Here is a 25,467-nt window from a genome sequence, read left to right as displayed (position 1 = left end):
GCAAGTCGAAGTCTTTTGTTAAATGTTTCAGCATTTATGAGAAAGATTCTATTTAATAAGTATAGACTGTAACTGTGGCTTGAATATTTTATTTCGACGCTGTTGTTGGGTTATTTCATTAATTAATTCTGTTATTAATTATTGGATTATTAATATAAATATTAACTATATATGTATTTCGTTAGTTATCTATAATAATAAATAAAGTTAAAAGAATATAATATGTATAAGAGTAAGTAAGAATATAATAAATAAAGTTAAGAGAAGAAATCGAATTCAAATACTGTAACAAGTATTTAATTTTAATTTTGTAAAGGATTATGAATACTAATTATAAATAACTAAAATTCTAGTGGAAATTTTTAAAATAAAGAAAGCAATTGATGATTAATTAATATCAACTTCGTGTAAGATTAGGGTAACTAAACATTTTCTATCATTTGACACATATTGCTATATTTGTTAGGAACCATATTTCACATAAAGTTCAGTATCATATCGAAAAAGAAATACTTTCTATCGACAGTCAATATTTCTCTATATGTATAGATAAGCTAGCCCCAATTAGAATGACACGCATTGGCTACATCGAAAATTCTGTTGCATTATACCTTGTACTACATATTTCAGAGGATTTCGTTTAGTTTTCCATTTATCTGCCTATTGTTAAATACTCGCACTTTATGCAATTATCGACTTTACTAAAAAGAGACTGACATGTTCTCGTTTGGTTGGTAACAGTAACTTAATTTGCGTTCATACTTTCCAGTCCCTTTATCGCATGTAAAAATATCAATGTTTACAAGCCATCTCATTGACTGATAAAACGTATCAATATTCGTGTTGCCAATGCGTGGACGAGGAAGTTAACCATTGATACTAGGCTTTGCGGATTTGGTGCACAATGATTTATCCAATTTTCTAAGTTTACAGGTTCACTTGAATGCAAACACAAACAAATGAGCTAAGCTCTCCTAAAGGAACATAGATTCTAACGACAGACAGAGATAATGATGCCATCTACATAAGCAAATTATATATTATGTGGCTTTAATGAAACTAAGGATGAAGTGAAACCATTAATATTTATGAGTATAAATTACACGCGAATTTTTAACTTTTGAATCTCTGCTTAATTTTATTTCATCCATGGGATAAAATTCTTGTTATACGAATACCAATTACTGTGCGGGACCGAATACTGTCCCCCCATTTTATTTTCCCATGAAACAAAATGTAGTACTATTAAATCAAAAATATTAATTTTTTTCATAAACTTGAACTTTTAAATTACGTATTCGAATTGAGAACATAACATGCTTACACTTTTAAAACACTGAAAACACGATAATTATACAGTAATTGACACATGGTATTTGTTCCATGCATTTTTATGTGTAGCAGTAATTGGTGCATAAACTTCTTTTTGTATTTTAGTTAATATTTAAAGTGTTTTTAATATTTTAGTTAGGAAACAATTTTTATTAATAGAGAAAATACTGAATTTAGTGTAAATATGTTAAGAAGTACGAAAATATTAAGTAATTCCTTTTAATTTAACAAAAACTGGGACAGGTAATCTTTGTGGGCATAGCAATTGATATATTATTTATTTACTCTAGGTATTTATTAGGTATTTACTCTAGTAATTAATTACTAGGTATTTACTTCAGGTATCTTAACTTTTTCGTGAAAGTTCATCTTAAAAGTGTCTATATAGAGTTTATTCGAACAAGGTAGCGTACTCCTTTAACAGTGAACATATTGTGTTCTCTCCAAATTCAGCGAACTAAAGTTTATTTACCTTCTGACGGGATGCAAGAAGCCAGACCATGATTCGACAGTCGAGCTGTCTTCAGGAACGCGAGAAAGCCTCAAGGGAAGCTGTTTTGGAGCGTTGACATTGTCCTCCCTGCAGTCTTCAATACCCACTTCCGGTACTCCAGGAAGAACCGATCCTTTTCCAATACGTGTTCTTCTCCGTTTTTTTAAAAAAAGAAAACGAACAAAACGATCTGCGCGTAACTAACACGAGAGGTCTTCAATGGTCTCTAAACGATAAGGATTATCACTCACAACACGCAGCACAATTTCGTAGAATGTCCCAATAAGGATTCCCTTGTGGCTGTCGCGCAGATATCTGTTTTATCTCTCTGACAAGTGGTGTCCTGGGAATTTCGATGGTTGAAGAGACAGGGTTCCAGCTTTCTCTGCTCGAATCGCTTAACAGCGTCTGTTTTTCTATGTTCGAAATTGTCCTCACGGTTGTTCGTTTAAAAATGAATTTGCGAAGGTGTTCGACGCGCGAGAGGATGAGAAGAAAATCGGGTGTGAATTTCTCCGAGGAAAAAGGTGAAATTAATGGTGTGAGGGTACACGACTTCACTCTCACGGAGGTTCATATAACACTGTCAAAGCAACGGCGTGCAGCAAACGACGAGACAGTTTCACCGGGAGACCAGTCAGCTGGTGCTCCCCACTCTTGATGTGTACTGTCTTTACAGCGGATTATGGATTTTCGATTCCGTTAATCATTCGTTCGTGATTTCTCTTTGAGCCATAACTGTACTGACTGAGAAGGAACGGAAGGCATTTGTGCTGATGATTATAAAAGTGGTTTAAACAACAAATTCTTACAAATTGAATTTATTTTATTTTAACACTAGTTAGCTGTCTATTCCGACATTTTGTGATAAAACACAAAACTTGAATTTTTTATTGCTCTTCCATTAGTTGAGAATTTAGGCTATAAAATTTTGAGTTCTTCTAGTTGTCATGTCGCACGTGCAGGCATTACAAAAGTGATACATCTCAAAAAAGTATGTTTTTGAGGGGAAGCAAGGAACTATTTATGGGTCTAGGAGAAAATTGTTTATTAAATACATAATATTGACATCCAGAGAAGTTTTACGTAATGAAAATTATCTTACGTGAATAATTAGTCTAAAAAATAATAACGTGTTACTTGTGTTAAATGATTTTCTTGTTATTATTTAAATAATTTGTAATTTGCATTTGAATAGTTATTTGAATAAATTTTATAATTTTTATCTTTAACTAGTAAACTTTATATAATAAATAGAGCTGCATTTATCAAATTGATTTATAGCTGTAATTGAAAAATTTGTTGAGTTGCATCACTTTTGAAATACATGTGCGATGTATCGATGAACAGCAGTTAGGAATTAAAATAAAACATTTCTTATTTGTAATATTAATCTACAGAAAGCATGTTAGTTTTGTACTTCCTTTACTATTCATGTAAGTGGAACATTTCGTAAAAAATGATTCATTGTCTGTTAATCGATGAATGTTTTTCTTTGATAACTTAAAAAAACATATAAGAGCGTGATTCACTGACCGACTTTTCTTGTATATTTCCTATCTGTTTTAATCTCTTGAATGTTACTGAATGCATCGAGTAATGTTTAGAAACGTTTAATATTCGCAATACATTTACTATAAACTTGCAGTGTTTTGTTTTATCCAAGAGCGTAATTAATTTTTTGATTCAATATTTTCTTGTCAATTTTGATGAAATTTAAATGCAATTGTCGGCAAAATACGAACTAACTGATAGTTATATAAATACTGAGAATGCAATAAGGAAAAGATCTTTTATATGTAATATATTTAAAAGAAGTTTTCCGAAATAGTATGTCAAAGATACAAAAATTATGCTTTCGATAAAAACTTCTTTGTCTATGTTTCCTCTGGTAAAAAATTCTCTTGGAAACTATAAATAATTACTCTTCTATAAACAATAACTTAAACAATGGAATGACGTGATACTACCATTTTTTTATCAGAAAAAAGTCATAAAACATGATTTCCCAAAAATGATTTTGATTTCCCTCTTTTCTAAGTCATAAATAATCACACTTCTGTGAAAATTCTTTGAATTAACAAAATAAATCATAAGTGTCTTTCATAACGATGTGACAAACAAATTCAAAATTCGCTATGTATATAAAAAATTAAAGTACAGTAATATAAAGTGTAAGTAACATAAATTGATCGAAAAACACGATTATAAAGAATATCATATATGCACTATGTTCCACATATTTCCAAGCCGCAAAGAAAACAGTTCTGATCAAAAAAGTGCATTTGAGCAAAGCTATAAATGCTAATATTCCTGAATTATCCTGATATTCCTTTTGATTGGGGTTCATTATCGACAATGTGTCAGATAATCAACGATAATAATGTGCGTGCAAATGCAACGATTGCGAGCAAGAAAAATTGTCGACAGACCTGTCTGGTGTGCAAGTGGCGCGTGATGCAAAATTGCACGGCGTCGCGCCATCGGTGCACAAAGATTAGCTCATTTCAAGCTACAAAGCAAACGAGGTATCGCGTTATTTGACACTGGATGAATGTCGTAAAAAATACATTAACGATAGCAATCGTCTAACCCACGAGGGTAACTACGTACGACGACCCACGATAAATGGACGAAGGTTGTAGCGAATTGATGTTATACCTTTAATAATAATTGAAGTGCTTAGCTACTGTCTTCTGTGAAAATGAAAATTTTCAAATTGTTTGAAAGACCTGTTTAGATTGGTCATATAATCAAATTACAGAACTCTTTGTCTTACACTATAATATTTTATCTATAGTAAGGTCGAGTGTAATATTATTTATGTTTGAGTTTTTTACTGATATTTAAGGCGCCAAAATTCGAAATTGTTGACGTGTTTTAAGTCACTTGAAAATCATTTCTGTTGGCTGAACAAAATTTTCTTATTTTTCTTTCAGGGTAAAAAATTTAAAAAATATATAGATATTTACTTAAATATCTTCTTACATAACTTCCTTTTCTTAAGGAAATATGAAAACAATTGTTCACTCCTACAGTATAAAACATTAAAAAATATAAAATTCTTAAAATATATTTTTGGGAGTAAAAAGATTGAAATTTCAATACACTTGTGGTCAATAGATATTTGTTTTAACAGACACACAACTTTGATTGTTTTAGTTCATATTATTGTATACGATATATTACAAAATATTGATCGAAACTAAACACTAGGAAGTATTTTTTGATTTCATCGAAACCACACAATTTTCAATGCATTTCTTATACAACATGTGAAAGTTACATGCGAAAGAACGGGAAATCGGAAATAACGCGAAACTGTCGAGCAGAAAATAGCATAGTAACTCTACCAACTCGTACTTGTGGAACGTGAAATAATTTCGCGTATGGCATATGAATTATTTACGCTATAGTTAATAAAGAAAATAGAAGAGAAGCCAGGCAATTTTAATGATCGAGTTACGCGACATAAATAGCTGTGCCATTTTATCCTTCTTTTTGTTCCTCGAGTGACTCACCTGGAGAGACCGCGGGCAGAACTTTTTTTCGAAGGACGATCGACAATCGCACGTGCAGTCACGATTCACGCGTAAAATTATGGTCTAGACAGGATTCCACGCCTCTTGCTTCCTTCTCAATTAGAGCTAAGAGTTTTCCTACCTAGCAGACGATTTTTCCAACAGAAGAATTCTTTTTTACAATTTTTGTGTAATTTAAGAATAGTTATCATTTAACATTATCGCAGCGATAAAAATGTCTGGTTTCATTTTTAGATAATAAAATGTAAAATCATTTGTCCAATCAATGAAATAATTTTATATTTCCTTATTTGAAATCCGTCAAAGAAAAATCATGTACTTTTTTAAGTACATTGACATACAGTTACTTTAAAATAACTTTCAGCAAAAAAAACGATATACACTTCTGCTCATTAGCGTTACGACAGCTGTAGTTTTTAATAAAATTCTGTTATTTGTTTTGCTTATGAACCTTTAATCACAGTAATCACATAATGTATGTAACTTCGTATATTCAATATTAGTTCTATGATATAAAACTGATGTTAGTTATTTTGTGATAAAAGTTATAAAAAAATGTATTCCTATTGGTTTTTAACAATTCTGATAAGTTCAACAAGTGATAATTCATTGTCTTCAGTTGGACCAATATACAGACATATCATGCTTTAACTTTGGTTTCTGAGTTGGTTACTGTTTATCAGTGAGAAAAAGCTATAATATTTTTTTTTATTTTTTGGTGAGATTTTCATCTTATGAAGACAAGCCTTTCCTTCATACATGTACCGTTAAATAAAAACGCAACTCTTACTCTTTTCTGAAAGACTACTTCATTTTTTCAGATTTAAATACAAATATGACAAATATCCTAACACTTACGAGCAGGAGTATACACTGTTTAAATAATTATTTTTAATATGTTTTATTTAAATAATGCCTGTTGTATATTGTATATAATTCAGATTTCATCAAAATTGACAAAGAAACGCTGAGTAAATCATGAATAATGAAGTTAATAACGTTGTTGTGAAATTACGAACAGTCAGCGACTCGAAAAAGTTTCACTTTCGATAAACAATGTTCCGCTTCTAGGAAGAGCTAAATCGGTAGGTGGATGGTTCTTGCGCGAAAGTACTTCCTCGACGTGCATCAGCGACCTGCCTTAATGCAATGTGCATATGTAATAGCGATTAGTGCACGCTGAGTCCAACGACTTGGTATGGTAAACGGCAGACTGCACGCCAGACTATGCAACCATCTTCCCTACCGATGCAGCTCTTATCGCTAGCGTACGAACGAAATACGTAATCGCCCGTTAATTTTTAAGTGATAACCAAGCCATTCGATATGCATGAAAACACAAACACTGAAACGCATGAAAGGCCGTAATTTCACATAATGAATTATCGTCCATTCATCGTGAACTCCTGCATTAAAAAGTAAAAGACTACGAAAGGGATAGACTGTTTGAAATTTTCATTATTCCGACAGAATGGTGGAAGCATCAGTATACCTTTCGGGGTTTTAATTTCGTGAAAGTCTCTGTGATTATTAACAGGAATGAAAGTGGAAGCATATGGTGTTTGGAAAAATAATTTTTCGTTAATCGTAAGATATAAATTTTTACTATTACTAATTTTCTGAAATTGTAATAGTTTATGTAAGTTTTGACAATTTGAGAAGAATGTTTTTGGAAAATTTACTAGATCTAAACCTATAGTAGATCTAAAATTAAATGTATTAGGAAAATAATTTTCATTTAAAAGAATATGAAAATATTAAGGTACAGAAATAATTGCATAAATTTTTAAGCCCAGTTTTGTACTTAATGGGTACAGTAATTAAATGGAAAATTTAGAAAATTTAGAATAGAAACAAGGAATTTTCTATATTTTTCTATATTTTATATTTTTTCAATAATTTTACATTCCTTCAATGATAATGATATAAATATTAGAGACTAGTAGACGGTATTAGTCACGGTTTATTACTCTAATCAAGATTCATTGAAACTTTGTTTTTCACCCATTTCCCTATCAACAAAGCAAGTAGTTTTGACCTTTACAAATTATTTGACCTCCTACCAGTCCTAGTTTAACACAGATCTTCGAATTTGGTTTATTATTCAATTTTTAATTTTTATTAGCTATAAAACTTTCATGTGCTCGAACTTACGTGAACAATTATTGTGCTTAGTGAGTAATATGTGTGCAGTAAAGATGAAGGAAAAGTGATATATTTCATTAAATAATATTTTAGTTTTAATAATTTCAACTGGGTATGTGTGAAAAAGTATTGCTGTACATCTCATATTTATTACATCGATTTACATATTTAGAAACATTGTTAAATCTCTGTTTTAATACAATCTCAAAAAGAAAAAGTACTCTGCTCTTGAAGTAAAATTTATATGTTTATAAAATATATTTATAAAAAGTATAATTAAAGTTATGTATTTATAAAAAGTATTTTAAAATTTCAACATTCACCAATGAGTAATTTTTTCATCTTGTCAGTTTATAAATTGTTTGTGTTATATTTTTCAAGAAAATAATATAGGAATATTATTCATTATTATTTTACATGTATAATATTTTTATCACAAACAGAAGTACATAGTACATACATTTATCGAAATGCACTGAACATTGACTGTTTGGTGATAAAATAGAAAACTCTAAAAAATATATTTGCCATCAGATGATAGAGCAGTTAAGTTATCGATCACTGCACCAACATATGGTTAAAAAGACATTAGAAGATACATGATTTTTAGTTCAAAATTTTTTAAATAATCCATGTATTATTTTCAAATTTATTTCAATGCTGCACATGCTCATTTTATTTATGTATGTAACGTTTGCTTAGTAGCACATGAAATAACTATTTCTGAAACAACAAAGTTAGTATTAGAGTACTGTAATTAGTAAATAACATTGTAATTTTGTAATACAAAATTATAAAATACTTACAAAACTGAATAATCAGTTATAAATGAAACATAATGTGGAGAGAGATTCTAATGTAGCATAATGTCGATAGGTGTCACTAGGAGGCTAAAAGTGTGGCAAAATTAAATATTTTTAAATATCTTAATTATTGCACCTATACTAAAATTGATCATCGAATAGTTTTTATATATTTTTATCTCTTAATGTCCACTGTAATATTTTTTGTTTATATAACAATACTTAAGAAGTTCGCATTTTGTACACATCCCATTACTATGTGCCAATCGTATTTGATGTCAAGGTTTTAGCATTGCCTCAGTTCAGTTCCGAAATTTCACTAGCTGAAACTAGTTTGTGTAAACACGTTCAATATATTATTCTAATCAACCCTGGAACCTGTTTTTAGATAGCTTTCCAGTATGATGTTTGAAGTTCAAATTTAGAATGTAGCAAGCACACGTCGCGTCGTATCGTCGATAATTCTTGAGTTGCTAGAAGGTTAAAAATTATTATCATTAGACATTTTTAAAGCATATTTGCTACTAAATTAATATGATGGTACTCCATGTTTATCTAACTTTACTATTGGATCGAGAAAGTTAACACTAAAAGTTTAAAGTTGGTTTGAAAGATTTGGCTTTCTTTTTATAAAGACTACTCTCTTTCCTTAGGTAAATAATTCAAAATCATACTAACTTAACTTCTACTTAATTCCTTCTCAATTTAAATACTGTTGAAGTCAGGTTGACTATTATAGCGCATAGGAACAGTGAATTAGAGATTTTTTCAAATACAATCAGAACATTATTGAGCCAATTACATAAACTACTGCCATGAATTTTTTTATCTACTCCATTTGCAATTCTCACATACAAATTCTTATCCAGATTTCTTCATTTTTAAACAAGAAGTAACTAATCTTTAGTATTGGACCATGTAAATCTAATTGTCCTTGGTGAGACACTATATGTAAGAAATTGCATCATGAGTGAACAAGAATTATTCAACAAATTCAGCCTTGTAGAGGTCAAAACCTTGATTTCGAAACAAGCTGAAAGAACGTAAGGAAGAGAAAAAAAAAAAATGGAAAGGCTTCATTTCACTAATGCCTGTCCATCAATAAATTATCCACGTAGATTCTATTACGAATGTAGCACCTTACCGAGGCACATGATATTTTTCCATTATGTATTAATTTCATAAGTCACATTTGTCACAAAGTAATTGTTTCCTCTCGTACAAGCGGTAAATCCCACTTAAACGAAGAATATTAATGAGGCCATTAATCCATGGAGAGTTAAGGACCATCCAATTTTAACTCCCTAAACCAGGTCCCATCGAATATTTAAATTGACCGCGATGACACGTTCGGACAAACTTTCGGCGGCCGTCTCCTCACATTAACAGACTGAAAATTTCCATAACACTCGTAGAGTACCCTCCGCCGCGACCGGTATATTAAATTCGACAGAAAATTAGTGATTCCAAGCAGCATTCCTTCTCGACCGAACGCCTCTGTCATGTGTACACACGCACAAGGTTTCCACACGCGTCCAACTTGTACACACACTCACTGACTACTAGCTACCGATGGCATTCGTTTAAATTCTTCTTCCCTGCCCTTATCGACGCTATCTGCCACTTTAGCCCTATTCAACGATAAATATTTTTCCTTTGTTCCTACGTTTCGTATAATATACAGGGTGTCTACCTGACACTGTCTATACTTCTAGAGAGTCGTGATTGCAAGTTGCGTGACAGTTCTTGACAATGATAATTGTTTTATTCATTCTTTTACAGAGTGAGGAATAGATAAAGATGGATGATAGAAAATGGGCAAACTTAATAGGTTAGGTGTTTAAAATCTTAAGTAGACTGTGAATGTTTATGTGAATTTTAATTTTTATAAACTGAGCTAAAGATATTAATTTCAGGTGCTTGTAGTTAAAGGACGTCTCGGTTAACTTGACAAATAATGTCGACCAGATCTCTGAAACGTAACAATGTTAAGCTGGGCACAAAACATTCGGCGCTGTCAAGCGTGTTGATAAACATATTCCAAGGTGTAAAAAGGTAACTCCGATGCGACAGTTATTGGAGTTTGTCTGTACAGGTTCCATTTGAATATTTGGAATAAGATATCTGTTACTGAATGCAATTAGAAAAGAATATTGGAGTCCAATAACTTAATCGTAGAGAAACTAAAAGGAGGGATTTCTTAATTTCGCAAATTAGAATATTATTTATCATCATGATCTGATCATGAATAATACCTATTACCTTTGATCAATCAATATGTAAAAAACGTAATTAATGATACCTAAAAATTTGCAATTTTTGCCCACGTGTAAAATTTTATTTTGTTATGTAATTCAACATGTATCATATGGTCCGTCTCAAACGCCATTTTCATCTTCTCCGAAAACTGTCTGGAAAGATTTTTTATAAACTCATTACCGTAGATGCAAATTCATCACGACTTGCACAACTGTTTCCGTTGTTTCCCAGCACGCAAAGTCACGCTTCATGCGCGATCCAACTCATGGATCCTTTCCTGTCTTATTAATACATCTCAAATTCAGCTCCATAAGTATGTAGCTTCAATACATTGACACAGTCAGATACACACCTAGTGCATTTCAGAGTGCAACATCAATTCAAGAAGATAAGCTTACTCAGTTTTACTTTTGTTACAGTGCAGCGGTACTGCCAAGTGTCAGTAAACATTTTTAAACTTTACCAAAACGATGCTCTTCAAATTCATTAAGAAAAAAGTTTCGTATGTAGGAAAACTTCTATTAACCGAGTTCTAATTATTCGTAGTCCCTTTTATCCAAAATTAATCATATTTGATATGATAATAAATAATCTGCGAATTTTTATGCGTTTATGAAACATTTAAATCTGCAAATAAGAACGAACTGCACCTAATATGCAAAAATGTACAAGATTGAAAAATTAAAATATACGTTCTAATGTTTAAAGTTTCGACCAAATTTGTAGTTCGCTTTCATTATTCTAATAGTATTTATAAAATTTTAAATTAGCATAAATGTCCGCAGTTTAGATAATAAGAGTACAATAGAACATCCATTGATACTTAAATTACGGTTAATCTATTGCAAATAATAAAATTAGTCATCAAGAGGGTTCCTTATGTTCAAGTTTAGTATTACACCAGCTAATCAGGGTCTTGCTACATGTAATAATATTTTTTCTGTAATAAGCTACCAGTAAACAAAATCAGTGCCCGTATAGTACAAAAACGTCTTAAAAACGTCTTAAAGACATCCAGTAAAGTCCCACAAATGTCCAAAGACGTCTTAAAAACGCATTAAAGACATCTAATAAAGTTTTGAAAATGTCCAAAAGACGTCTTTGAAATGTCCGAAGTTATAAATCAGTCTGTGTTTAAGACGTCTTAGAAGATATTCATAAGACATCTCAAAGACATAAAAATTACATCTATAAGACGTTCACACATAAAATAGACATCTTCGAGGCGTCGTGTACTACCTGGGTGGCTCTTTCTACTAGGTTAGACACAAATCTTGTTAATTTGATTCATAGTTATGCAAATCGATACTATTTCTATTTCCGTAAAAAAAAACACCACCAGCTTTCAACCAAGTAACCTGGCAGTCACAGTATTAGTATCGTAGACAAGATTAGTCGGCATTTTAGGTAGAGAAGTTTCTTCTATCGATGGTGTATTTATAATATTAGGGTTGAAGTCGTCGGTTTTATTGATTTTGTCCATTTTGAGAACGTAGATCGAACATGCACGAGCAGGTGGCGCCCGCATGGAGTCGAAAGGAAAAAATCTGGGGAAAAAAGAAGCGGCAAAGGCCGGTCGGTGAGTGGAGGAAATTTAATTGGGTATTCGTTTTATTTGAGCCTTAGCGTGGCGCACAGTAAATTGCGATTCACTCGTCAGGGCTTCGTCGCAGATAACATCAGGCGATTAAGGCTTCCGCGTCCCTACCAGCACGTGAAGTATGTAAGGTCTAGGAGATGAAGACACGTGCCAAGAATGAAACAAACTAATTAGAAAATTATTGGGATTGTAAATTGCACCATAATTTAATGAGTTGCGCATTCCCCGCCTTCCACTAAAACTGCATGCGCTCTGTTTTATTATATTGAATACAATAATATCGAATTTATAGAGCTTATTCAAAGAGCGCTTCGAATATAAATTATAAATTATTTAAATATTGACAAGAAAATCATCTATCGCAAATAACATAACTGTTCTTCAGATAAATTGTGCTGGTTATTATGAAAGTGGTGTAAGTTTCAAATTTAAAAAAAGTTATTTTATTAATTGAATCGCATGGAGATGAGCTGAATCACAAAAAATCAGGACATAAATTCTAAAAAAAATGTTGGACTTACACCACTTTCGTAATATTTAACCGGCACAATTATTTAAAATGGCTTTCATTAGGTAAAACTATTCTTTACATCCATATTATTTATTTAGTAAATATTTTACTCGTAAGTATCTAAATTGTCTTCTGCACTTCTTACGAAATGTATATACTTCTTTCAGTTGTGTCACTTTTGCAATACATATATGCAATCCGATTATCGAGCACGGTGTACAAAATTTCCAAAATCATTACTCATGTTAAATCGTGCATCCGCGAAATTAACATGTTCCTTCTCTGCTCTGTTTGCAATAAGCACAAAAAATGTTCCCCTTCGCAATTCTCCTTGTTACTATTACAGGAGCTAACGTAGCATCTTGTCCAATTGTCGGGGTTGCAGGGACGACACCCTCTTTGGTCCACGCGATGAGGCCTGTGGCCGTGCTCGCGTAATGGCTGAGCACAGCACCTTGTTTCGCGCGTTATAGCTGCGTATTTTAATGCAACAAAATTGCAGGTCTGTGGGTAACAGGGAATTTTATACACCTGGATGATTTTACACACCTGCAGAAAGAAGGGACGATGGACGTTGATGCGCTATGGCAGCCTCTTGTTGCTTGTAAAGTGGCGAGGTTAAATGGTACGATTTCAAGAGGGGCGAGGCCGCGGAGGGAGGGGGTTGAAAATGTTTGCTGATTATAAATATCTTTTTCATCGAATGGAACTGCGCTGCGTCCGGAAATGTTTGTTCTGGTACATAAGTTTCAGATCGTACATCCGCGCAATCGGAGTCGCGTGGACGAATGGGGTTGCGAGGATGAAATGGTTCAGGTGTCAAGGATATGGAGGGATAAAAAATTGAAGTATGAGGCTTTTGAAATGGCGGGAATGTGTTTTTCAATTTATGTACGATGAGGCAGAGTATTTGTGGGGCTGGTTTTTTGTAAAATTGCGAGAAATGAAAAAATGTGACTTTTGAAATTTATGCTATAAGACGTCTTAAAGATTTACGGTTTTGGACATCTTAAAAACATCTGTTTTTTTCTGAAGATCTCATAACTGTAATTTGGATATTTTTAAGAATCTTATGAATATCTTTTAAGATATCTTAAAGTCTTACTGATTTGTAACTTCAGACCTTTCAAAGACGTCTTTTGGACATTTTTAGGACTTTACTGGATGTCTTGAAGACGTCCTTGTGGTATATGAGACGCAACTACAAATTGTTTGAAATACACTATTGCAAGAAGCGAGGTTAGATAAAATAAGTTTCGTTAGATAATTTTGATTTTTTTTTCAATTTTGTTAATTGATTTAGTACAAGTATAATTTCTTTCGAACTCACAAATAGTTCTTGATTTTTCTTAAAACCTAGAAACTTTAAACTTTAAATATATGCACAATGTGTACATTAACGATTTTAAAATTAATACATTATAAAAAAATAATACAAGAAATGTAAAAATTCAGGAGCCAAATAAGTACATATTTATACGCTTGACATTTCGGCTAACTCTAAAATGTACATACATTCTATGTACTCATCAACTCGATATTACCTACATAAAACACGTAAACAAGAGTTTTGTTTATATTAGTGGCCTCGATTTGCTTCAGAGGTAGGCCATCCTAACACTTAAAACATGCACAGTGAATCATAAACGTGTAATAAATATTTGTACTTATCAAAATTCTTATACTCACCAGTTTTCCTTTCAAGAAACTTAAAATTCCAATTTCCAATGAGCTAGGTTATATTTTATAATACACAACAGTTATTACATATTTTACCATTTCTTCAAGTAGCCATTTTCATTTAAACACAAAATAACAAATACAACATGTATTAAGATTAAGAAATTCATAATTAAAACAACTGCGCCTTGGAAAGGAACAGTGATTAACCATAACGTCCCAAACAAGCAAAACGGAACCCACAAGTTTGCAGAAATAATTCAACCTTGTTAATGACTGCCCCAAGTTGCTTTAATTCAGACGGGATTCTTAATGGTCAGTAAGAGTGGGGTTTCCTGGTGAGATAATATCGTGAAATCACCTCCCGTCACAATGACAAAGCAGAAGTTATTCAACTTTGTTTCACGTGTATATGTGAGCGTACAACAAGATTGCACACTAAAGGAACCGCCTCACATTATTTACGAGCCTGCCCATGAGTGAAAAGAAAGCAATTAGCTACAGACCCTAATCAGATTGATCACTGTATACACAGTATCTGGTAATATTCAAGGATTTTTATATTTTGTGTTTTTAAAGTGGATTAAAAAATATTGAAGAATTTCGTGTCCTAAGCGTAACATGTAATTTGTTATGCTTTCATCGACAATATTTAATTTGGAAAAACATAAACGTGCGACCGACTCTCTCTTTCTCTGTCTGTCTGTCTTTCTCTCTCTTCTTTCTCTCTCATTTAATGGCTGACAATGAGAGTACAGTGCGGCCAGATTCGTCTGAACTAAGTGTACATATGTACCTACATGTGTTAGTATCTCAGAAGAAGTTAAAATAACCAATAATTTTAGAAAAACGGAATTTGGTCATTTTTCCTGCGTGAAAATGAAGGAAAATTTTCTTTTATAAATTTTACAAATATTCAGTTCATGAATACAAATTTTAAAATTGTCTACTTCTATTCTTAATGAGACTTTATTAGTTTTCTTAAATTTATTGTCAAATTAATCTAGCGTTGTCTTTCGTAATCTTATTTTATTTTCTGCATGATTAAATATTCAAAATTTTTAAAAAGCAAATTAGTTACTGACAACGAAAATTTAAAAAATACATAATAATATAAGAAAGTACAGGAGTAATTAAGAATGAAGCAAGAATAATAAAAATAATGCAAAATTATTTTATGAAGCTAAAAAAAGATTTAACTACTTTTAAAAAAATTGCACCCATATCTCGAATATTCTCAGACAGAGTCACTAGTCTGATTAGCGACAGTAGTCGACTATTTTCTGTCCAGCTATCAACTTTGTTTCACAGTGAGGTGAGTTGGCGGATTTTGGACAAAAGGTTGAATTAATTTAAGAAATCTGGTGTAAAGCGAAGCGATAAATGCAAGGGGTAGATAAACCGTCCCGATAAAAAGGAAAGGCTCATTGAATGATCTCATTGTTGGTCGCAAGAAATAAAAGTAAAATCATTTCATTAATTTCACGCGTGTCGCTTTGATTCGAAAATCCCGCCGCGAGAGCAAAGACCGCGAATTGTAACTGAGACGGCCGATAAAAACTTAATCGATCACCGATAAAACAAAAAAAAATAATGTTCGCTAACATATTTTCAATATTTTTTGTACATTGTATACCTTAAAATGTTTTAGAATTGTTTAAAATTTTATAAAAGTATATAACAGACTATAGTAATAGAATTTTGGCATTTCATTTTAAAAAATGTATGTGACTTTTACACGTCTTTTATACGTGTTCATTTACAAAAAAACAACTAATTATATCCCTCATAAAAGTATGCTTCCCTTGAAACAATTCAATCTCACCTTAATCGTTTTTACGTACAACAAATAATCAAATAATGTAGGCGTAAATTGCAATAATAGTATAAAATGGGATACTTTCTATATGTTCCACTAGTCACGAATTTAATTAAAATTAAAGATTAACTAAGCCGCTCATTTATCAAATCTACTAACACCAAAAAGCAAAAATATTTACATTTATTTTAAATATGAAGAGTTAAACATTGAATAAGTACTTTAACCTTGAATATTGAAAAATTCAAAAAGTAAAATTAGCCATTTTAGCCTGTGAACGACTTGGTTAAATCTACATAGACACGAAATGAATAAACGAGACCAAACACCAACATTACTTGTTCTAGATACCTCATACTCAGAACACAAACAAAGCTTAACTAAATATTCAATCGTAAGTAAAGAACTACACAAAGAACACTTGTTAGATCCTTATCGCTTAAGCATGAGAGAACTGTTACCCTTGCCTAATAAAATCCTTCAAAAACACAACTGCGTCGAAAGTCGAAGCGCAGGGGCACAAGGAGTGACTTCCAAACTTAATGGTCGACTCGTGTAATGCGATTCATCTGTCTTATCCGAGCCGCACGCGACACCAAAGCGAGGAAAAAAAAAATCATTTAGTGATTACACCTGCGTCGTCCGAGTTGCACCTGGAGCTCGGTGGCCGACTTCGAAGTGGAAGGGAGAGATGCAGAGAGCTATTCCTCTGCCTCTCGAAGCGGCAGCACGCATTGGGACGCAGGAAGTAAAAATATGCATAGCCGCATCCAGCAATCCAGGTGAAACTCCGGTGCTGCGCAGGTGAAGGAGAGCCGAGTCGAAGGGACAGAGGAGGATCCCGTTGTTGCTTGTCAATACGCGAAAGAGTAGGGTCGGGGCCTCTTGGAGTTCGGCTAATCCAGGTGGAAAAGGAATAAAGGAGATCAGCGAATCCTTCCTTCCCTTCCGTCTTCCTCTTCCCCTGACTGCTGCGCGGAAACTCCACGCCCCTCGTCGACTTTTCTGGCCTCGAAGGCTGATCTGCGTTTTCGACGCCCTTTGGAAATGCTTTGTAACTTGTAAATAGATAAATTTCTGCATAGAAATTTATTTATAATAGATTCATTACAGACTTCTAATATATATATTGTACAAAGTGTCTTGTAATAAGTAGGCAATACTTTAGGTACTGGTTCAGAACCTAAAAATAATGAGAAAAGTTCATATATAGGGTGTCCCAAAACTGATGGCACAAGCGGAAAGGGAATTATTCGATACGTAAAAATAAGACGAAAATATAGAATAAAAATGTTTGATATCACGTTTCGTTTGCGAGAAAATTGATTTTGAATTTTGACCGTGTATGTGTCTCGAACTATAGTTTCAGGCGTTTGGGGGATAATCGGAGAAAAGGGAATGTTTCTAGCGTGTAGTGGAGACAGTCAGTGATCAGATCGAGAGTGTTTTCCTTGCCTTGTGTACCCTTCGAGCACCAAAAATTGTATTTCCGTACACTTGCACCCCACCATAATTCCAGCTCAATTTTCTCGAAAGCAAAGCATGATATCAAAAAAGTCTATTGTATATTTCTGGCTTATTTTTTTATATAGAATCACCTTTTTACCGCTTATACTATCGATTTTGGAACACCCTGTATACATATATCCTATCCTAAATAGCATACAATATCTTGAAAACGTCCATTTTTTGTCCATCTTATGGCTGATCGTCCTACGACATAATTTAGATGGCCTAAAATCATCTGACAGCAGACATTTTACGGACTTCTGAAATTTACATCCATAAGATATCTTAAAGACACAATAATGGATGTTTTAAAGATATCCAAAATTTATGTCTTTAAGACGTACTGTAGGATATACCGCGTGGATGTCTTAAAAACGTCTGAAATTAACGTTCATAAGACGTACCATAAGACATACTACATGGATATCTTAAAGGCGTCTTTTTACATTCTTAAAACATTTAAAAGATGTATCAGATAGCCCAGATAGCACACAACGTCTTGAAGACGTCTATTTTATGTTCATTTTATGCCTGAATGTCTTACGACATAATTTAGACGCCTTAAAAACATCCAAGAGCGTACATCTTAAAGACTTGCAAAGTCTTACGTCTATAAAACGTCTTAAAGACATACTACATGGACGTCCTACAGACTTACGCTTTTGGACGTCTTAAAAACCTCTAATTTTTGTCTGAACGTCTTATAGACATAATTTGGACGTCCTTAAGATGTCTTATAAATGTTTCTTAAGACGTCCTAGAGACATACTGATCTGTAACATCGGACGTCTCAGAGACGTTTTTTGGAATTTTTAGGACTTTTTTGGATGTTTTTAAGACGTTTTTAAGATGTCTCTGTGCTATTTGGGAGATGTTTTAAGAACATATGAAATTTTCGTCCTTAAGATGTCTCAAAGACGTATCAGATGGATATCTTAAAAGCGTCTGAAACATTTGTCTTTTAAATATCTATGAAGCGTGTTATACACCTTCTATTCGTCACAAGTCCCGACCTTCTACTCGATACATATATCGACCTCGAATTCGATGTGTTAAGATGTCTTCAAAATATCTCTTTAACGTACTGAAGACGTCTTAAAGACCTCCGATTTTGTAACATAAGGTGTTTGGAAGCGTGAATCAGACATTTGTATAACCCTAGACAGCACCATACATCCAAAGGACGTCAGATTAATGTTCGATTCACATCCTCAGAATGTTTATAAGACTTAAATTTTGGATGCTTTAGAATCTAGAATGTAGAACATCCATTTTGTGGGTTAGTTTTGAAAATGGATAATTATGTATCACAAGTGAAACAATTAATGTTTTCCTGATCTGTGTATTTGTCTAACTTTTACATTTCATTACTACGGCCAATCTTCGTTCAATAATTCCTTGCAAATAACACATTTAATGTCTTTTTTATAAAAGTACAATTTTTTGCTTCTTGACAACAGATTAAGATTACAGATAAAAAATTTCGTTTGTATTGTCCAGCAGTTGATTAATCAATACTGGATAACAGTTAAGTAGTGGTTGATACTATAAGTAGATGTACGATAAGCACGTGGGATACTTAAAATCCTAACATATAATGTATAAGAAACTCGCAAAAGTAGTTTTTCATACTTTTCGTTATACTCAGTAGACTAAAGATAATAAATATAAAAGTTAAATAATTAGTTTTTTGAACTACTATAAAATTTTATTTTTATAACATACGTGATATTTGCCTATGAGTATTAATATGATTGATCAAGGCATATCAGATGGTCACCCAGTTGCTTCACTTTTGGAAATTGAAATAATCGTTAAACTGATCTTTAAGGGATTAGCGTGTAAGATAAGATATGACAATAAAATTCATTAAGAGTGTACACTCATTTACCGGATTAAAACAATTGCATTTTTTAATGTAAAGTATATACTAATATATGTATGCATAATTTTCTCTGTTTTTCATTAATTGTTAATATTTGCATTGAAAATTGAGAAAAGTTATCATTGATTCAGTAAACACTGTGTATTATTAAAGTTTTGTTTTTATTTTTTTTTTGTCTTTATAAAGAAACTTTAGGACTTCCCCTAATCTTTACAAACAATTATATTAAACAAAATTCAGTACAACACAACATGCATTGAATTTAGATATGTGTTTCTTTCTGTAACAAATGTATTGTCTTCCAAATTGTTAGGATCTCTAACAAAAATATATTCCGACAAAAGTTATTAAAAGCGATACTAAAAATCTTATATAAACATTTTTATGTTTGAAAAAATATAGATTCAAAATTCTGATTGACGAAAATAACGCTGACTTAAAATATAATTTAATTCTCGTTTAACACGATCTTTTATAAACTTCAATAAATGTATTGAAATTTCACGGCTTGGAAAGGCCGCCTATTAAAAACGAATCAGAATATCAATTCGAGGATCTGAACATGGGCCGAGGAACAGGTAGGAAACATAGGAACACTTTCTTAACGACCCACTTTTGTTTCTTCCTTTCACGTGACACGAAAACCATAATCAAAACTGATCCTTAATTCTCAACTTCCGATTCCGTCGTCCAGTCGCGTTGCACCAAAGCCACGGTTAAAACCTCCCCGCGATTATTGCACAACAATTGTGTTCGCTTGTTTGCCAGCTGTTATTGACCCGAAGTTTTCGTGTGCAGAGTATTTATCGTCACGCGGTGCGTACAAGAAAGTCGATCAAAAGGAGAAAGATGAGGACGAGGAGGGTAACAAAGCACAAACGTATGTAACACGTGGTTCGGGCACGAACAAATGGCCATACGATGTACGGGACCGAATGTAACTTGTGCAAAGTGGCCCGCGGTGGACGCTGCGCATCTAAAGTGAGAAAAAAGTAACTTTTAAGGGATGTGCTGACGTCAGGTGCACTACAAATACACTTTGTCATAACATGGTCGAATGATATTTATACTTGGCATGCTTCTTCATTCCTTTGGGTTTGATTCTCACAGAGGTGCGATGCTATCTTTCACTGCTTTATGACTGTGGGCATTGTGTTTACAGGGTGTAAACAATATACGTGGTTCATTGGTGTAATATAAACAATATACGTAATATCATATTTTAAAGGATATTAGGGAAGCTCGAATGGAACACAAAATGATGTATGACGTAATGTCTAATTTACTTCCATTTTGCAATAATAATACCTTAAAGTTAACATAGTTAAGTGGTAAACTAACAATCAAAAGAGGATTCTGTCATTTTAAGGATGCATTGACGGGCAAAAATATAAAAAAAGGGTCTTAATACATTTTGTTGTATCTCATGCAATTTAATTTTTATAAAGGATATAAAATTAAATATATGTAATATTTAATATATGTAATATTTAATTTTTATAAAGAATATAAAATTCTATCTAATATTTAAGTATTAATAACTTCCGAGTAGATTAAATATTCAAATTATAATTTTTAACTTCATTTTAGCTGCTACTGTACCATCACTATATAACAAGAAATTTGTACTGTTTATATGTCAAAAATCGTATTCAAATTAAAAATACAAATTTTCTACTTCAACATACGTTTTAACAGTTCAGATAATTTTAAAAATCAGGGTCTACGAAATATTCTGCACGTTCAACAACTATAAATTTAAAAAAGATATTACAAATTAATAGTTTACTTATAGACTAATAAACTAAATTGACTAATGTCTCTTTACTACTTGAAAAAATATTTATTTTTGGACTCTTTTCGAAATTAAAATATTTAATATCGTTTAAAAAGTAGCCTAACAGTTGGCAATTTTTTAGTCTCTCTTGAAAGTAGTTTCATTTTCTTATCTCTGTTATATTCATATATATAGATTAACATTCATATTTTGTATATGCTTGGCCACCTACAATCATGTGTTCTATAAACATAACATTAACATTCCGAGCGAGGCAATAGTCTCAAAAAAGAAAAATTAAATTATCTTGTAGGGTAAATAAGATATTTTACACCGATTAGCAAAAATTGGACAGCATACACGATAAAAGTACAAATAAAAACCAGTTAAAGAATGAACTACTGTCAGGTGTTCCAGCGTAGTTTGCATAAAAAGAAGTACCGCTAACAGCACCCTGGTCAGTGTAGCATTTATTTAAATGGGATTATTAGCCGTTCACGGTGTCTCTGCAATTGATTTCAAGATACATTTTATGCAAATTATTAATATTATCGCGAATGGTATATGAGAGTCGTTTTATCACTGTAAAACCCCATTCTAAAGTAATTAAAATAAGTAATAGTACCCAATTATAAAATAATATTACTTGCTGGACACAGGACAAATATACGTTACTTCTTTTCTCATTTTATTAATTGCATGGGTATGTATTCGTGTCTGAAGAAAAATCAATAAAATGATAAGATAAAGATTTAACAATTATTTTGCAACATGCAAAAAGTAAAAATAAAAAGAACATGTTATAGAATTTTTTCCCTTTGAATTTCCGCTTAACGTAAGTTTTAACAAAACTTTCGTTTCCATGAAAGTGACAGCAGTGACTAATTGTCCCCTTAAAAAACATATCAGAAGGAATTTTAATTCGATCTGAAAAAGGAATATAAATTGCAACGTAATTGATGATGATTAACCGTATCCTTTCTAATAAAATGTCACTGTTATAAGAGGTGTTTCCAAAATAATTGGTTAAGCTTTACCATTAATTCACAGCGTTCTAATAATAAAAAATTAACCTATCACCATTAAGATTAGTATTTACGAGAAAAACTTCTGTTGATTTTACATAATAAAAATGTAACAATTGTTTTCGGTACTTTTATTGATTTTCTTTCTTGATATCTCTTAAAAAAGATTTTTGACCTTTAAAGTTCATCAAGCCATCAACACCTACCTATCTTAACTCTCCTCATTTGTGAATGTTTATGTTTGGTTATTTAAAAAGTTCTGTATTGATTTAAATGACTAACAATTTGTAGATACTGTGTCAGATAAATATGATAGTATACAAATTGATTGATGCTTAAATATTGACATCAATTGTCGTTGATTTATAAGACTTTTTCTATTCATTAAATTACCCCATCTAATCATAAGGTAGATGACCAGAATTTTGCCAGAGCTTCGAAATTCGCCATTCATGAAAAATTCATTAATTTATAATTTAAAAAAAAAATTACAATATGTTTAGTAAGACCTGTCTTATCTTGTCCACAAATTTAATACTAGCGCAGACAATCCTTTCAATTTGACCAGTAATCTCTGAATCTCTGCGTATCCCGGGTATCGTACTTTCGCCAGTTGCAGCCTTTCACTATTTTGTTCTAAACTATAATTAAAAATCGTCTTTATGAAACATTCAATAATTTTACTACAGATGTCTTTAGAAATATTACAAATTTTAAATGTTAGCATGATGAAATGTGGATCAACTACCTTGTATCAATCTTCCATGAATTTTCTCTTTTCTAAAATGATTATCCAAGAACCACCCCTCCATACCCAACTTCAGCAAATTATCATTACGTATTGCAATTCATTTGAAAAAAAAAAGAAAAAAAACGGAGCTATTTATCGATAATATAAAACAACAGACGTTTCATATTCACCTGATCCTAATACCAATGAAACGTTCGAGTGAAACTTGACGGAATGCTGAAAGGACACCCTGTATAGGCACATTCGTCATAAGGATCCTTGTCTTTCGGCAGATCGATGAATATTTATCTGCCGTATGGAAGCGACAGATACGTTCCCCCTTTTTCCTTCGATATTCATTGGACGCGTACGGGGCCAGAGCCTCTATAAACCCGCGGCCTATTAGGATAAAAAGGAACGGGTTAAAGCCTCGGCTTCTTCGGATAAAAGAAGATCGCGAATCCGCAGCTGTCGCTTTCTCAGCACCTGCCTCTTTTGGCGATTAATCCTTTTCCGCGCGCGTGTGCGTGCAGGTACGGCTTGGTGTGTACAGGCGTATATAAGATTCTACTTGTTTACCTGCAGGCTGGCTGGGTGCACGCGTGTTGGTACGATTTACTGGCACGCCCTATGTAGTGAGAAGCCAGGAAGGGGCTTAGAAAGATGAAGGAAACCGGGTACATATGGCACAGGATGAAAAAGGAGAGGATACATGTATCTGATTCACAGCCCCAGTACAACCTTTTTTCTGTTGTACCTACTCAAAATCTGTGCCTGATACGTGATGGTGACTGTTAGGGCGTAGATATCAGTTCGTCGATATTGCCTTTCTGGAAAGATGGATTAGAATCGATTAGTTTATTTTTTATACTTTTATTTTATGCACTGTACAGACGATACAATTTGATGGATCTGGTTTTGTTATGATATATGATATGAAATATATTGATGGTGTTGATAATTCTAGTACTTTATGGGATACAGGGATAATTCTCACTGATTATAAGAATAAGAATCATAACTTATTAATCCTATATCTTCACTTTAAATACTTCAAAATTCATTCTTATAAGGTTGCTAGTTCAGAAGTTGTACTTCTTGAAAAAAATCAATTTGCACTATACTTTAAGTAGTTTTAAAATCGACAATTTACGAAATTTTGAAAAACCCTTTGATATATCGAAGCTTCAATAAAATCCGTAATAGTACTCAAAAATGTATTTTATTTCCCTTAGATCATACCTCTATAAAGTACTGCAAATCTCTATGCACTTATGTAAAATTTGTAGTGTAGAATGTAGTGTAATGTAGAATGCATACAATATACAGAAATGTAAAAAAATGTCAAAAGTAAAGTACGCATAATACTTCAAGACTGAAACAGATTTTAAGGTCGTTTCCATTTCTTTAACGACACTTATGAAAATTTGAATTTGCATAACATCCGCGATCTAGAAATAAGTATACTTAGATTGATAAAATATGATTTTAGAAGCATCTGAAGATTATCAAATGTGAGAGCGTCCCACATCTGAAGTTTCTGACTTTCAAAATTTATTCTTAAGTTATTTTTGAGAGGGACACCCGGTATATGGTCTCTAGAAGCCACTAAACGCCATTTACACGAGTCTCGAGACTTTACAACTGTCATTCACCGTTACCAGCGATATTGGATTGATTTGCATTTATATTTAAATTCATCAAGCCACTGGGGCTAAAGCAGGGAAATAAAAAACGATTGGTTCCATATAAGACGCACAATTTTTCACGATTGTAGGAGAATGAACCCTTAAGAGTTGCAATCGTGCAATGGGTTGAGTTATAGCGTGATAAACTACAACATAATGTTTCGAAATGTTCTGTATATTAGTGAGTGGATAAAAGCTTGCTGTTTCATGTCACAGTTGAATGACAAAAGTTATTTGAAAAATCGCAATACTTTGTATTTATAAGTATCGCGTGCATAAAACGTGGATACATATTACGTTTACGAAAAATGTTGTAGATATGCAATATTTTGATACTTATAAATATTGTACAGTACAAGTATTGTGCCTAATAATTTTTAATTGTGTTGACGAACAAATATTTTACATGTAATTTGAATGGTATCGCAGGGTAAATGGACTAAAAGAATTATTTTCGTTTTTAAAGCACTTTAATAAAGTATTCAAAAATATCCTGTAGAAAACTTCTAACAAACGTGTTATCTCACTGCAAACTTTATAAAACATAGTTACAATTATTTAGCAAAGTTAGATATTAATTTCATTTAAAAATAAAAGTAATATATCGATTTCTAAATATTTTTTTGCTCCAGAGTGGAGCCAGGGTAGGGCTAATGTGGGACCAATGTG

At 32.4% G+C, this 25,467-nt stretch overlaps 1 protein-coding gene across 3 annotated transcripts in view; it reads right to left on the bottom strand.

Moving 5' to 3' along the window:
- The window catches only part of LOC143184668 (CYFIP-related Rac1 interactor B), a 31,434-nt gene extending 29,054 nt beyond the window's left edge, over positions 1-2,380 (bottom strand). For 2 of the 3 annotated variants that reach the window (XR_013002797.1, XM_076387062.1), the window contains exon 1: positions 1,805-2,380. The gene's annotated coding sequence lies outside the window, so the exon portion shown is untranslated. The remainder of the gene's footprint in view (positions 1-1,804) is intronic. The other variant, XM_076387061.1, reaches the window with a different exon arrangement.
- Positions 2,381-25,467: the final 23,087 nt, after the last annotated feature.

The sequence above is a fragment of the Calliopsis andreniformis genome, chromosome 10 (assembly GCF_051401765.1).
Source record: "Calliopsis andreniformis isolate RMS-2024a chromosome 10, iyCalAndr_principal, whole genome shotgun sequence".
Taxonomy (NCBI): Eukaryota; Metazoa; Arthropoda; class Insecta; order Hymenoptera; family Andrenidae; genus Calliopsis; species Calliopsis andreniformis.
The sequence above is the reverse complement of the archived record's forward strand: the minus strand, read 5'-3'. Positions and strand labels throughout refer to the sequence as shown.